The 16,990-nt window shown below is 33.1% G+C and overlaps 1 protein-coding gene across 1 annotated transcript in view; it reads right to left on the reverse strand.

Moving 5' to 3' along the window:
• SPATA16 (spermatogenesis associated 16) overlaps positions 1–16,990 on the reverse strand; it is a 209,288-nt gene that overhangs the window by 137,270 nt on the left and 55,028 nt on the right. The gene's annotated exons all lie outside the window — the stretch shown is intronic.

The raw sequence follows: 16,990 nt of genomic DNA on the forward strand, positions 1-16,990 counted from the left end.
TTGCTTACTTTAAGTAACTTACATTGACAAGTGATACAGAACAATAAAATTACTAAATTTAATTTACATGGGAGAAATGGAACTATTAGAGCATAAAATTAGAATTAAAGGCATTGGTTTCTGAAATAAGAAAATTACAGTAGATCATTGTCAAATAAAGCATATTGCTCTGCCAAAACAGTAGCAAAGTATGTTTTTGCAAAAGCATGAAAGTAAAACCTAGCTCTTTAGGGAAACAAGAAGAAGAAATAATTTTCACATATATCTTGAAATCCCAACATGTGCATGGTGTAGACAACAAAGTTAGAGAAGAAGCCAAGCAGGGGAGTAACTCAAATACCATCCCTGATGTTTTGTCCCAAAATTAGAATTGTCACGTGTGGAAAATATTAAATATGGAATTACTCAAGTGAGCAATAAACACCTTATTTCTTGACAGGATCAAGAGTCAATGGGGTAAATAGTTTAAAAATTGCCATATTGTCACAGTGCTGAAAAATGTATAGTGAGAAGGGAGATGTTATATTGTCTGTCTTCTTGATAGCGTTAGTGTAATGAATACACATTAAAGAATGATTAAGATCTATGTTTAAGTATATTTTACTTCAGATTTTTGAGCATGATATTTCTTTGTTTAGAAAAACAGAATGAAGATTAAAGGTTTCAAATAACATGTGTAATAGCTCAATACCAAGAAATAGGAACCTTGAGAAAGAGGCCTCCTAGATATTTCAGTCTTCCATATTCTTCATCAACATGAATATCATCAATTAACATGCAGGAAATAATCATAAAAAATAACGATGGCACACTACTGGATCTTTAGAACTATGCAGTGATATGCCTTTTTGAGCAATGAGGACCATGTCTTTTTCTCCACTTCCTTTTACTTTTTTACTCGGTTAACTACTCTGTATCCTTTGGAGACCTCTCCATAATAGGAAGTAATGCTTACCAATAATATTTATTTTTATATATGCAGTACCTCGCAAATGCCTAACACATAATGGACACTCAATGAATGTTTATGGAATACAGCAATGTTACTTAATGAGTGAACACACCCTTCCAAAGGAGCCACCAAAGACCCTAATCTTATCTAACATTCTCCAATGAGATCTACATTTATTGTGATCCGAATATAGTAAGGTCCTCTCTCCACTGATTTTTGCACCTATATCCCAATTGAATGTCAGGTTTATACAATCTCATAATCCCAAACTGTATGTAGGTGTGATCAAGAATGGAACTCAGTTTATGTAAGTAAAAGATACAGAGATAGAGATAGATAAGTAGGCCCTTTGAAAAAAAACTCTCAATACAAAATTATTTTCATAATTTGAAAACATGAAAAAAAACCACCCACGTTTGGAGCCTGTAATCATGTTTTGCCTTTTGTTTCTCTATCTGTCAAATGCCTGGATAGAGTAAACATGAAAGGAATTCCTATTTATTTTTCATCAACACTGAAATCCAAAGGCTGTCCAGTAAAAGCTGTTAGTAAATCACTTGGTCAGTTCTCCCAACAAAACAGTCTTTAAGTAATACAGTATATCAACTTATCTTTTGACGTTTTCATTTTTTGTTCTTGACATTTTTTCTAAAAAAATAATGGTGTTGGTCCTATTATCTTTTCTTTAGGATCCATGAACCAAATACCAGCTCTCAACTCTCTTGTAGAAAAACTATCAAGTTACAGAAACCAAAGACATAGATGTAAAGCCCTATTCATCTGTCTATGTAGTATTGAGGGGGTGGAAGGTGGGGTAGTAAGGGGTGATTCAAGAACAGCGTGACAAATATCACGTGTTTCTTCTATTCTCTGTGTTACTTGGGTGGGATGCATTTTGGAATGATTACTTTGTAAAGTACAATTAATAAATTCTCCTCTGCTCTAACCTACCAGAAATTACTTATGATTTATTCAGCAACAATTATTGAATATAAAGCATGTTCCAGACACTGTACACTTTCTAAAGAAAAGAGCCAGAAGGATAAATACAAACTTAAATTAATATTTTGAGTAGCTCTATTGTATGGGAGTAAATGTCTCCCTGCATTCTATTATTTTTTTATGCTGCCTTCAACTGGCAATTATGCAGAAATCTTTAAAAAATGAACTGAATTTAATTATAATGAATTCTACCAGATAGTTTCACTGGACAATGAAATGGTATATTTATTTCTCTGTGAACTAGAGGGATTTTGTATATTATCAAGTACTAAAATTCCTCACATTAACATTATTATGTTTTGGTTTGGAGACTAATAAATGACATCCAGATAACAATGTTTTACCTAATATAAAGCCCCATGTAGCCCCTATAGTAAAGGAGAAGTATTAATGTAACTCTGAGGCTTAATGAAGCAATTGGACTTCTGATAATTGTCTGTGATTTTTCCTTGTTGAATTAACAGAATTAACAGGATCGTACCACAATGGGGGCTGTATTTATGTTGATCCTGGCTAAACCACAATATTATGTAATATAGCTTGCAAGTTTAAAGTCAAAGTTTGAATTGCATATAGACTTTGATTATGGAAAAAGCTCTCAATGTTGGATTCAATGTTGAGTTACAGACCAAATTACCATTACTCAAAGTGACCCCAGTTAGGGAAGTCTACTGATTATTCATACTATAAATGAAATGTTCGTGGTTTCTCTTTGAAATACAGAGGGATTTTCTAATGTGTTTATTAATCCTCTCTTTACTGACAAAGATGACTAAATCTCCCATTTTACATCTTATTCTCTTTGGCTCAAAATATTGAGTCTTGTACCAAATAGTGTCATAGCACACTACTTTGGAAAGAATACATTTTCCAGATATCTTTAAAAGTGCTGCCATTTCTGTGAATAGAATGATAACAGCATATATTGTGTTTCTTTTGTTTAAAAAGCTATGTTAGACACTAGACAACTAGCCACCAAATAGAAATATTAACCCAACTGTGAACAATTATAAAAATACATACATAACCAACAATAAATATTCTGAAACTTGAAACAGTTAAATTGTGAGAGGCATACAAAGGAGATGGAAAAAACAAAATGTTTAGGAAAAAGGCGTGCAATGACAGGAAAATAAAAAAACTTGGAAAGAAATCATGAGGACGTGGATATTGAGCTACACACTGAAATGCTCACAATTAGGGGAGAGTAGTAGAAAATCCAAATTGGAAGAGTAGCCCCCAAATGACTTGGTGATAGAGGATGGTAAACCATATTAAAAACTGCCATGTAAATTTGCTTGACTAAAGTAATAAATTGACTCTATAGTGGAATGCAGGAGCCTATTAAGGATCTGTTCGTTAGTTAAAGGATTTTTAATGTCACGGAAGAAATTACTAATGTTTCAGGCATTACTAAGCAAGCGTATGGTGGAAACATTTTTTTTTTTTTTAAAGAAGATAATCATTGCAACTATTTTGAAGAAAGATGAGAGATATAAAAACTGAGAGGAGACTAAGGATACTATGAACTAGTATAGTGGTTCACAAAGTGTGGCCTGCAGATTCCGAAGCATTCCTAGACTCTGTCAGGGAGATTGCATTATTATTATTATTTTCATAACGATATTAACATATTATTTTCCTTTTTCACTGTGTTAACATTTGCACTAATGTTGCAAAAGCTATGGTGGGTAAAACTGCTGGCTCTTTTGTAGGAATCAGATCAGTAATATTAAACTGTTCTAGTCACTGAGTATTTTCTTCGTAGATAGTATGAACTTCCCCCCCCGCCCGATCCCCCAATTATAAATCTCAACCCTTGAGTAAATGTCTTTTTAATATTTGGCATTACGAGATGAGACGTATGCATAAAACCCTTCTCTCTGGCATAACAGAATATGATGGTTGTCTTGAGGAAAGCATTTGTGCCATTGTTTGCATTTGTGAGCTGACTTTAGTGACTGTTTGCATGGAACACTGTGTTTTACTTGGAAGAACAACTAACAGAGTTTGATTATCAGACTTGGAATTTTGCAGACATATCTAGGAAATAAAATAAGTGTGCCAGTCATTTAAAGGAACATAACTGATAGTATTTATTGCTAGTGATAAAAGTTTGAGGTTTCAAGCAAAAATTAGAATTTTAGAAAACATATCTGTCATTTTGAACTTGACAGCCACCCAATGTTTAAAGACTTTTCTGATGAGATTGATGATATTAACATGTGTGATTTTTAGAATTTACTATTGCATAATTGAACTCCACATAATAGGAATCTGCAAGTGATGCGTTATTTTCCCAGTCACCAATGTATGATGTTACTAACTCGTGCATGGGTAAACATCCATTCAAAGTGTAAGGAAGACCAATGGCTTTTAATGTAACAGCGTACAAGTTGGTTTATATGGTTTTAGAATTTACATTGCCATTAATCTTTAAGAAACTACCACTTGTCGAGTCTTGGTGTAGTATCAGAGAAGAATATTCATGATTATCTGGAAAGTCTATAAACATTCTCTTTCCTTTTATAACTATGCATCTGTGTCAGACTCGATTTTCTCCATATAATTCAACCATATTGCAACAGATTGAAGAATCAGATATGAGAACTCAGTTTTCTTTTTTGATGCCGTACATCAAAAGATTTGCAAAAATGTGAAACAATGCTGCTTTATGCATTTTTAAAAAAATAGTTATTTTTCATAAAATATGTATTTTATGTTAACATGTAATATGTTTATTGTTATTTTTAAATGGATGAGTAACTAAATATTTTAAAATTTCTACCTTTTAATTTGGAACATGGTAAATATTTATAGTTATAACCCACACAAAGAAAATTCCCTTTGGGAGCCTCAAGAATGTTTAAAAATAGAATGGGGCCATAAGACAGGTTTGAGGGCCACTGCACAGGTAATAGTCAAAATTTATAAAAAGGCTCTAACTGTAAGGATGAAGATCAAGAGGTACATGGGACATATTTGTTTAATAATTTGCATTATATCACACCATCCTCTTCACCTTTCTTCTCTCATTTTTTGGGCTACGTACACATTATTTTCTTTCCACAAAAACCAAAAACTATTTTCTGTGAACCTCCATGTGTTGAACAGGTTCTACAAGGAAAGCTTACAGGAACTAAAAGTCTTAAAAAGCAAAAAGATTGAGATGATAGTAAAGTTATATATTAGACTTCTTTCATCTGCTGATCTCTTACTGTGAAACATCAGAAAAAAAAATCAAATACTATGTCCTGTGTGAAAGTCGTATGTGCTAATAAAAGCATAATAATTGCTAATATTGTAAGGACATTTATATCCAATTACAAAATTACTTTGCCTCAGATAACCTAGGAAAGGCATATAATCTGCATTTTTTCCAGTGAGGAAGATTCATAAGAAATGTATGTCACAGGTAAAACCTGTGAGCAAAATTACAGGCAGTGCCATCAAGGAGACATTTCTTTTCAAACTAAAGGTGTTGTAACTTAACATATGGCTGCTCTTCAGACTTCTGTGAAAAATGAAGAAAGGTCACAGGACTGAGAGAATGAACAGGAGAAATTCTTGCCGTAGCAACAGAAGAGGAAATGGGGGAGGGTTTAGATAAACACAGCAACAACAGTATAACCCCTGGATTTGCAAAATGCTAGTTGAGGCTAATACTATGTTGTAAAATAAACTATCCATGAAAATATCTATACCCATGAAATGCACATTCATGAATTATGAAAAGTAAAATAGATCGTAGAGTGGTACCTATATTGGTAAAGTAGTCAGCTCTTTTAAAGTAAAGTGTTAAAGTGAGAGCAAATCGGGCACATCCAACAAGAGAATTCTATCTGGAAAATAAGTAAAGAGAAAATTGAAAATATCAAACACAGGATGACAAGAGCTACAAAATGAACAGGGGCTGGCATCAAGGTCATGTTTTTCACCTGCTCCAAAAAATCTGGCCTGCACCAAGTTTCTCTCTTGCTACTTGTAGGCCGATATGTAGTAGCCTATACAGTGATTTCTCCATGCCAAATATCCCAGAAAAGATCCTTAGGACTGAAAGAGTGGGAAAACATTGAGGAAAGTTGCGTTGAGTACAAGACACAAACATAGTTTTACAGTTTAGCCTGGGTGAGGCAGATAGATTCAGTGGGAATAAGCATTAGTCCTCTAAAACAGTGTTGGTTAAATGCGGAGATGTGGGTAGTCCTCCATTTAAGAAACAATTAATTCCTTAGTTATTTCTTAACATTTTTGGACACCCAGTATTCATTAATTCCTTGTGTTTCCCTAGACTTTTTCAGTTTTAGTACTGGTCTTGACCTATTCCATTTTCTAACTACTTGCCTGGAAATCTTTTTTGCACATAGAGGCAGCAAATTAGAATGCTGAAAACAAGCATCTCCATGGGAACCACCAAAATAGTTTTCACTTTGTTGGTAGCATCAGATAGACTGACTGCTCACCGTGATAACCAGAGCAAATGTGTTCCTGAAAAGAAGTTTGTGGAGTCTAGAATTGTGTGAAATTTCAGGTTGGTCACCTGATGTGTTTGAAAATAAAACACAGTGGTGACTTTTAGGTTAAGAGTTGCACAAATATTTTCCATTTGCAAAACACTTTCTCATCTATAGTATCATTTGACTCCTTTTCAAGTGATAAGGAAGATATTGCCATTATCCTGTGTTCACAGGTGCAGAACTGAGGCAAAGAGAAGTTAAGTGACTTGTGAAAGTCAGGGCTAGTCGGTGATGTTGCAGGGAGTCAAACCCAGGCCTTTGCTTACTGAATCTTATCTCAGTATAAGGAAATTTACAGCGCCTCTTCTTTTCTTTATTTGTAATTACAGAATGAATCCTGGAAAATTTAGAACTTTTTAAAATCAATTGACCTCACAGGAAGTAGAAACAAACATACTCTTCTGTTCTCATTATTTGTCCTTACCCCAGGCCAAACAACTTACATGTTTTAGAACATTTCAAGTATGTGAACACTTGAAATATTCCAGTGAGAATTTACAGAGGAAGGGATTGTGGAAAGGCCAAGTGATTTGTTCAAGCCATCAGAATGGATTTTAGAGCTGGTGCATTAGAAAGTGAGAAACAAATATAACAGAATCATCTTAAAATGACACAGGAATAAACCCACTGAGGAGGAGTGTGCGTGCAGTCTTCTTCTCAGCTTCGAGGACCAAAATGAACATTTCCTGAACATTGTACTTAGCAAGGGAGCTGTGCATTGACAACCCCTGGTCTGTTTTTCAAGATCCACAGGGGAGTCAAAAGCAGGGGAACAAATCAGCAGTAACTGGTGGATTTCCATGCTAAAGAGGTCCTGACAGACACGCATTGTTGCATGAGACTATCACTAGATTCCATTAATATACGGCTTCCTCATTTATAAACCATTTTTAGATCAATGAGTTAATGGGAAGGAAAGATAAAAGCCAAGTGGATACTGGCCCGCAGAATTAAGAGTAGGCTAAATTCTTAGAAGAGAAAGAGTGGAAGCTGAGATGAGACATAAAACATCAAGCAAGATGATAATAAACTAAAATGCAGTCAATTTGAATATAAAAGTAGAAGATGACATGTCTGGGTGAAGAGCCATGGAAGGAATGGCAAAGTATAATGGAGGCAATACAGGAATGCTGTAGGCAGAGTTATTTTAATTAATCTATTGCAAGCTCTGTATAATGAAAAATACAAATATAAGCATTACATTTTGTAAATATATTTAATATAAATAGAGTATGACCGTTTTATCACATCTTTTGAAATTTGAACAGGCAATTCAAGGGATCTGATCCATTTTCAGAAACTACCTATTATTGAAAACTCAGGAGGGGGTCAACCTGTCTTCTTCTGCCTTTGCTAAATTTTCAAATTTTCTTCTCTCATCAGACGTAATTATTATCTTCTCTTGCCCCCTCCTCCTCTCCTTGTTCCTCCTCCTCCTCCTTCTTTTTCTTCTTCTTTCTCCTCCTCTTCTTTTCTTCTTCTCATTCTCCTCCCTTTTCTCTCCTCTTTCCCCTCCCCTCTTCACTTTCCAGTTTCTCCTTCTCTTTTCCTTCTTCTCCTCCTTCTTCAGAAAGGAGACTTCTACTGAAATGGCTGGGCCATCAGGGTCCTGTTTTCTTGTGTTCTTACTAAGATAAGTGAATGATGATTCTTAGACACTTAGATATTTATATTCCTTGGATAATATATGACCATATTTAATTATTTTCTGGAATTAATTTGCTTTAATCTTGTTTTCGTTTTGTTTTTAACACATGTAAGGCTATGTATTTACCTTGCAAGACCATTTCATTAATTCGTGTGATAACCACAAAGAAGAGTCAGGGCTTTAGGTAAAAGGAAGGGAGAAAAGTGGTGATGATAGAGTCTTGTGATTTGTATCACAAATCGCAAGCTGTGTTGCATCAATATTGTACAGTAGACTTACTAAATACTATTATTCACAAATCACACATGAAGAAAGGAAGGCTTTTTCAAAACAATCAGTGGAGGGTAGCTGAACCCAGATTTTATGATTTCAAGGACAATGCCCACTACATCCCACTGTTAGCTTAACTGGTATGGGAACCCCTCCAGATTTTAAAGATGCTGTAATTTTGATCATTTTCTGGATGAAATAAGACAGCCAGAATTTTTAGAAGAAAGAATAATGTCTGTAATGTCATAGGTTTCATGGAACATAGTTCCTTTATCTGTAAAATGGTAGTAAGGAAACCTTTTCAGGAAGTTATTAGAAGGATTAACTGAAGTAGCATATGCAGTGCCTAATTCACACCTGCTACACATTAGGTGTTCAATAAAAGCTTGTTCCCATTTTTGCCTGAGAACTATTTCTTAATGTGGTCAGCTTTGCACTGCAGAAAGTCTTGTGGCTGTTCCCTGCAGTATAGTATAGTGAACATAATCTTTGCCCTTCAGCAGAAATTGGCATGTTTATAATCTTTCAGAGTTGAAAAGAAAACTTAGAGTGTTGAATATAATCTTCAGTGGAAGAATGTTTTTCACAGGTAGATATGTTTTCATGGGGATAACATAGTAAGAGACATAAAGGTACTATACAGTACTGCAGCACGCCTAACTTCTCAAGAAGCAAAATGCTTACCTTAAAGTCCAACCAGATAGCTTTAAAATGGCAATGCCATGATTTCCCTTTGTTTTCTCCACATTCGCAAGCTCATACAAATGTACATGCATACACGGGCACACAAATACCTACAGATTGTGCTTATTTCTTTCAATTAGAAGAAATAACCAGTAATCTAGTGATCACAGAAGGCTAGAACTAGGAAGAAACAGGGACTTTCTAACTCAAACCTCTCCTTTAAGTGTTGAGAAAAATGAGTATGGATAATGTAATGTTTTTCTGAAATTAATGGCAATGTCATCAAAATAGTCATCCATGTTTTCCCAAAGTAAGATGCTGTGAAATACTCAGGGTTATATATATTCAGGTAAAATCACAGGTTTTTCTTTTGTGTTTTCCATTATTATCCCCCTATAAGCAGTATCAATACTGACTTTATAGCCTATACATTTGTTTGTATCAGAAACTGGTACTAGCATTGTTCCCTTTTGTTTTACTATTTGTATTGTGGTTTTGTTTAAGTTCATCTAAAATTGTGAGAATTATTTTGTTTTATATAATGTGATTGAACTGTTAAATTTAATGGCCAAATTTTATTTATTTATTTTTTGCTTACTTCTTTTTATTTTAATTTTCCCTTGAGTTTTATTGAGGTACACTTGACAAATAAAAAATATATATATTTAAAGTGTGAAATGTGATATACATTGTAAAATAATTACCACAGGCAAGTTAATTAACACATCTATCATGTCACATATTTACCTTTTTGTTTTATTTTTTTGGTGTGGTAAGTACACTTAAGATTTACTCTCTCAACAAATTTCAAGTACTTAATATAGTATTATTAGCTATAGTCATTTATTCATCTCATAACAAAGCTTATACCCTTTGACTAGTATCTCCCCATTTTCCCTACTCCTCAGGCTCTGGCAACCACCATTCTGCTCTCTGGTTCTATGAGTTAGACTTTTTTAGATCCCACATATAAGTGAGATCATACAGGATTTGTCTCTCTGTGTCTGGCTTATTTCACTTAATGTCATCCAGGTTCATTTATGTTGTCACAAATGGCAGGATTTCCTACATTTTTATGGCTAAATAATATCTCATTGTATACGTGTGTGTGTGTATATATATCACATTTTCTTTATCCATTTATCCATCAGTGGATACTTAGGATGTTTCCACACATTTGACTATTGTGAATAATGTTGCAATGAACACAGGAGTGCAGATATTTTTTCAAGCTACTCACTTCATTTCTTTGAATATATATCCAGTAATGGAATTGCTGAATCATATTGTAGTTCTACTTTTAATTTTTTGAGGGAATACCATACTGTTTTCCATAATGGCTACACCAATGAACATTCCCACTCACAATGTACACATTCCCTTTTCTCTGTACTCTCAGCAACACTTGTTATCTCTTGTCTTTCATATTAGCAACGCTAACTGGTATGAGGTGGTATCTCATTGTTTTGATATGCATTTCCCTGATGATTAGTGATTTGAGACTTATTCATATGCCTGTTGGCTATTTGTATGTCTTCTTTGGAAAAATGTCTATTCAGGACTTCTGTCCATTTTTAAAATCAGGTTATTTGTTTTTTTGCTGTTAAGATATAAATTTGTTGTATGTAAAATATCCCAGTCATGAGATCTTCAAGAAATTTAAAAAATTTCTTTTATTTCCACTATGAATAAGTTCATTCTGAACTCATGAATGTCTGTAATGCTTTAAGCACATATCACCTCTAAGCATTTCAATTATCCTCAAAGTTATGGAAAACGAGACTTCAAAAGTTGTGTATTTATAGAAGTTTTCAAATTTTCTACTTTATAGAGTATCTGTTGGGGTTGAAAAAGGATATTTTAAAAATAATAGTTTCCTCTATGCATATATAGAATTTATTGGTATTATTACCACCACTGAAAATAATCTGAATTTATTATTGATGGTGAAATTAAAATCAAATACAAATATGATATATTTTGAGATTCAGGAATGACTTTAAGCAGTATACTTAAGATGGGAAAACAGGCAAAGAGAAGTTAATTTACTTATGAAAGTCAAAGCTAGTAAGTTATGAAGCAGAGATACAAACCCATGCCTTTGGTTATTTTATTTTCGTATATTTTGATACATGGTTATTTTTATTTCGATGTGTATTTACTAATATGGTTTGGTTCACCTCTACTATCTTGCTATTATTTTCCAGTGTCCTATCCATTATTTGTTCCTTTAGTACTCCTTTCCCACTTATTTTCAGTTAATTAAATATTCTTCAGTATATAGCGTTAAGTTCATTATTGACTTTCTAGCTGTGCCTTTTATATTTTTAATGATTACTCTAAGGATTATAACTTACATCCTTAATTTAACACAGGCTTCTTAGAGTTGATATTATATTACTGCATGTAAAAACTTTAGTAATAAAATTCCATTTGTGTTCCCTCTCACAGCCTTTGTAATATTATAGTAAAATATTTCACATTGAAATATGTAATCTTGTTATTTGTTATTTTTACTTTAGATAATATGACAAAATGTTATTATTTTCCTTTCACTAGTCATTCATCTTTACGTAAATTTTGAGAGGAAAAATAGTGTTTTATATTTACTCACTTATTTACCATTTCTGGTACTAGGCATTCCTTTTTGTAGATCCAAAGTTCACACTATTGTCATTTTCTTCAGTTTGAAACATCTTCTTTATTATTCCCCAAAGTGAAGATCTGCTAAAGATTAATTTTAAAACTTTTATTTATATAAGATATATTTATCTCACTCATTTTTGAAGAATATTTTTGCTTAATATATAATCTGCTTTGACATTATTTATTTTTCTTTCACCACTTTAAAGTTGTTGTTCTGTTGTATTTTGGCCTCTATTATTTCTGATTAAAAGTCACCTATTATTTGTATCATTGTTCATTTGTATGCAATGTGTTGTTTTCCTTTGGCTACTTTAATATTTTCTCTCCATCTTGAGTTTTCAAGAGTTTCTTTATGAGGTTCCTAAATGTGGTTCTCCTTGTATTTATCCTAATTGGAGCTAACTAGATTTTCCTTTAAAAAACAAACAAACAAACAAACAAACAAAAACAAATTTGGGTAATTTCCAGTAATTATTTTATGTCCTATTCTCTCTTTTATTTCCCTTCGAGACTTCAATTACATGTATGCTAGATTGCTTGTTACAGTTCCTGAAAGCAAGTCACTGAAGCATTGGTTAATTTTTCAAAATCTTTTTCTCTCTGTTCTTCATATTGGATAATTTCTATTGATTTTTTTTTTTCAGTTTCACTAACCCTTTCTTTAGGAGTCTCTAATATGATGTTAAGGGTCAATCAGCACATTTTTTAAAATTTCAAATATTTTATTAATCTATGAGAAATCCCCATTTTTTTTCTGTAGTCTTTTTTTAAAAATTTTTTATTCCCTGTTAGATTACCATCATCTCTTCACTTATTATGACTATCTTCACTTCAAGGTACTTGAACCTATTTTTCACAGCTTCTTTATTAAAATCCTCTACTAATTCCAACATCTGGGTATTCCTGGGGTCTGTTTCTATTGACTGTTTATTTTCTTAAGTATGAATCTCATTTTACTACTTCTTTTCATTCGTAGTAATTTTTGATTTTATGCTGGACATTTTGGATAAAATTTTGTAGGAAATCAGATTGGTCCTGCAAACCTGTTGAATTTTTTTTTTTTCCTATCAGGCAATTAAATGATGAATGTTCTTGTTCTTGAAATGCTTGGTTTTAGTCTATATTAGCGCTGGTTTATTTTGGCTTTGAGCTTAACCCTAAGGTGTGGTTCTTTTTGAAGGCATGGTCATTACTATTAAAGCATGGCCTTTCTGGGGTCTCAACTGAATGCGTAAGGTACTCAGTGAGGCTTTTTCACACTGGTACTCCAACATCTTCTATTACTACAGGTACTCTAGTATTTCCATTTAGCAATTAGCCCTGTAGCAGGACATCTGTGCTACATGGAGTCCCACTCCTCATATTGGCCATGACCCTGCCGTAAATCCTCATGCAGACACATATTCCAACTTCCTCACACAGATACCTATTCTTTGGCCTCCTGTTCTGTAAATTATAGCTTTTTTTTTTTTTTTGGCAGACTAATATTTTAATCTCTGCATCCTTAGACTGAAGTTTAACTTGATCTCCACCTTCCTGAATTAAGGCAGAAAAATAACCCCAGACAAAAGCTGAAGAATTTGTGGTGCTCATAATGTACATTTCTCTTCTGTCAAGGATGAAAGCCAATCCTGCTGTGACCATTGTCCAATGTTAGACAACTGTAGTCTCATATATTTCATCCAGTTTTATAGTTGTTTACAGAAGGAAGGCAGGTCCAATACCAGTAACTCTTTCATGGCTGGAATAAAAAAATTGATGGGTTTATACTCAATTTTCACAAAATCTTGTGAGATAGTATTTGCAAAGTAGGTACTATTATTATAATCCAATTTTGTAGAGAATTAAACTCAGGCTAACTAATGAGTAGGGGAGTGAAAATATGGATCTTGGCAATCAGATTTCAGACTCTGTTCTCTGATTCAGTATACTATGCTGCCTCTGTAACATGAAATTATGTTGATTTCCTTCATAGAATGTATCACACTCTTTTTCTCATATATTTGTTAATATTTTGTTTTCTAACTTTGTTTGCTACTTCTTCTACTGTATATAAATACCAGATATTTCCTGTTTGCAACTGCCTCCCCATTACTCTAGGTAGGCATTCAATAAATATTTGTTGAATGAATGAGTGAATTGTAAATGTCACCATTATAAATCAATATTGAAAATAGGATCTTTTCTATATACTTGGTATTTTATACTTCATTTTGCCTGCCACCTTGTGGCATCAAAATTTTTCAACAAAAACAAATAAAAATCTAATGGTGGGAAATATGCAAAAATTAGTGTCATGCCTCATTACAATCTTTACAATTATATACCTCATGATATAATTATATGATAGGAAAAGAGTCATACAAGAATTTCTACTCTTGATAAGATTGCAGTAATTAGAAATCAGTCTTAGGATGTTCAAAACACATACTGATAAACAATGACACTAGTTTGATGAAGTGAGCACAGAGTTGATATGTTTGGTGAATCTAAGCACCATTTTTGGTTGAAGTAAAATGAAATGATATACATGTTTGCCATTTTCAACATGTTATTAGAAAAAAGAAAAAACATTTGTGTTACCGTGTTTCCCCGCAAAAAAGACCTAGCTGGACAATCAGCCAATCAGCTCTAAGGTGTCTTTTGGAGCAAAAATTAACATAAGGCCCAGTCTTGTTTTATTATAATACAAGACCAAGTATAATATAATACAATATAATATAATATAATACTGGGTCTTATATTAATTTTTGCTCCAAAAGATGCATTAGAGCTGATTGTCCAGTTAGGTCTTTTTGGGGGGGAAACACTGTAATAACTATTTCTAGAGCCTTTGTATCACTTATTATCATATTTTAAATGGCAATACTCAGCTGATTATTTTAAAAATGTATCTTTCTTGAACTTAAAACTATAAAGTTTTAGTTCTTGTAGTCTTCTATAGGACAAAACAATATGCACTTATTTTTTTCAGAAACAAAACTACATGATGGTTTTAAGCTAATTTTTGCATTAACAAATCTCTTAGAGATATACAGTAGGTTTCACATTTACATAAAATTAAAGAAAGGATGCTTCAGTAAATGAATATAAATGCAAAAAGGAATATTTTAATTTTGATCCATGATTAGTGTCAACCATCACAATGTAATAATACAAAAGGAAACTTTTTGCATTCTGTGCATAATTAATGGTTGTAGGCTATTTATAGAGTGAGTACCCTGATTAATTAATTTAGAAATATATTTATTGATTATATTTCAGGATCTGCTTTTAAATCTGAAATCCTTGAAAACATTTTAGTATTAGAATCCTATGCAATGACTTCTGCAGTTCTGCACTATGACAAGCCCAGCATAATGATTTATTTCACTTGGTGCATTATTAATTGCATGAATTGACTGTTTAACCTCTATTGATTTGCATTTCTTACTTAATGTTCAATTTAGAAACAGAAGCAAAAATTACTCTACAATGGAATAAAAGGATGCAAAAGTTAATTCTAGCATTATAAGGAAGATCATTTGACTAGTCATCATTATATATGCTCCCTTTAATAATTTTCAAGGTCTTGAAGGAGAACTCTGTTTTTAAACAAAAGTTTTTAAGTCTAAATAGTGAACTCACTAAAAGTTATACTTGCATCCTCAGGAACTGTATAATTTAATTGTTTGTTATATCTGGATTTTAGTGGAATTTCTGATCCATGTTTATTACTTATTTTAAAAGTACTGAATAGAATTTTGACCTGACCATACCAATTGGAACCCTTTTATTATTAGAAGTGATTTGAAAATTCATCAAGCCATTCTGATATGTAGGAGGTATTTTTTTTTTTAAGTGTAGGCCATATTGGTGGCCCTTCTTATGTGTAGTGAAAGCCATGAAGGTGATATATATAATTACTTTTTGCATTTCAATTTATTATTGTTTACATATGCATATAGATTTTCTAGGCTAGTCCCAATTTCAAATATTTCTTCCAAGGTACTCACAAGTCACCCATGTAGCCCAGAAATTCCAGTATGTTGACATACTGAAATACATTTCCAACACTGATTCTTTCAAATGGAAATGGAATATAATTCTTGGACATGCCACATGTCCTGATATTGGGTTTGGAAACTATGGTTGCATAAAATGTTTCCAGAAAATACAGAGAGCTGCATTTTCTTTTGGTGTCAAAAGGAATCTGCCTTAGGTTCTGTAGTTTATTTAAGTCGGAAAATTTCTTTCAAGCGGGTTATCTTGTGAATTTCAAAGTGAGTTTGTTGTCTGCTGGTCCTTGATGTCAAGCTTAAGCCTACAAGCTTGAGGTCTCCTCAGGGCTGTGAAGAACTTTGGGTAGAACTTTTACGTCTTTGTGAGTGTGGAGTTGTAAGTAACTTGAACCATGTTGGCAGATCTCCTGCTTACATAATTGATCTTCATATAACTGATAGTTATGTTTCTCAGTGGTTATTAACAGGGCAGGTATTTTGCTTTCATGTTTGTATTAGTTTTGCTGTTTGTGTCCAAAAGAAGTGTAGGATGGGACATCAGAGAATGGGCGAGACAAATGTTCTAGGTAACTTGCTCTGAGTCAGGAAGGGAGGGATGGAGGCATCATAATTGTAAGGAAAGAGTTATTTGAAAGGGATACACAATCACTTTATCTTTGCTGTAGATTAAACTGATTATTACCTATGAGAAAAGCAAGGCTTTTAAGAAATAGGCCATAAGAGAGGAATATTTTTGTAGAAAAAAAAGACATGCCTGGGTAACCCTGGAGATTCTAGGAAGTCACAAGATATGTAACGATACAGAGTTCTGAAGAGGAATGGAAATATGAAAAAAATCAATATTTAAAGACATAGATAAAGTGTTTCATACCTTTATCTATGCATGACATACTTTGAATCAGCTATGCAACTACCAAATAAGCCACAGACTTTCAAGTCTCCGTTTATGCGTCACAGTTAGAATTCCCTTCCACCATTCTCCAGGTTTTGTGCAATTTTGGAAACCCTCTCATCCTTCAGTATCACCTCCTTTACTTACCTGATTTTCTCCCTTCTTTCTTCCTGCAGTAATTTGCGATGACAGTTATCTGCCTTTTTATTTTGCCCTGAATTATGAAATAGTTGTTTATGTCTATTTCTTTCATTAGGTTTTGAGATGACCTTTTTTGTTTTGTCTTTAAATTTAAACAGACTGGAAGATGATAATACAAGTTCACATAAAACCCTCTGCTTGTATAGATAGTACTTACTTGTGGCTATTAATATTTCA

Source organism: Rhinolophus sinicus, linkage group LG01 (genome assembly GCF_036562045.2).
Source record: "Rhinolophus sinicus isolate RSC01 linkage group LG01, ASM3656204v1, whole genome shotgun sequence".
Lineage (NCBI taxonomy): Eukaryota > Metazoa > Chordata > Mammalia > Chiroptera > Rhinolophidae > Rhinolophus > Rhinolophus sinicus.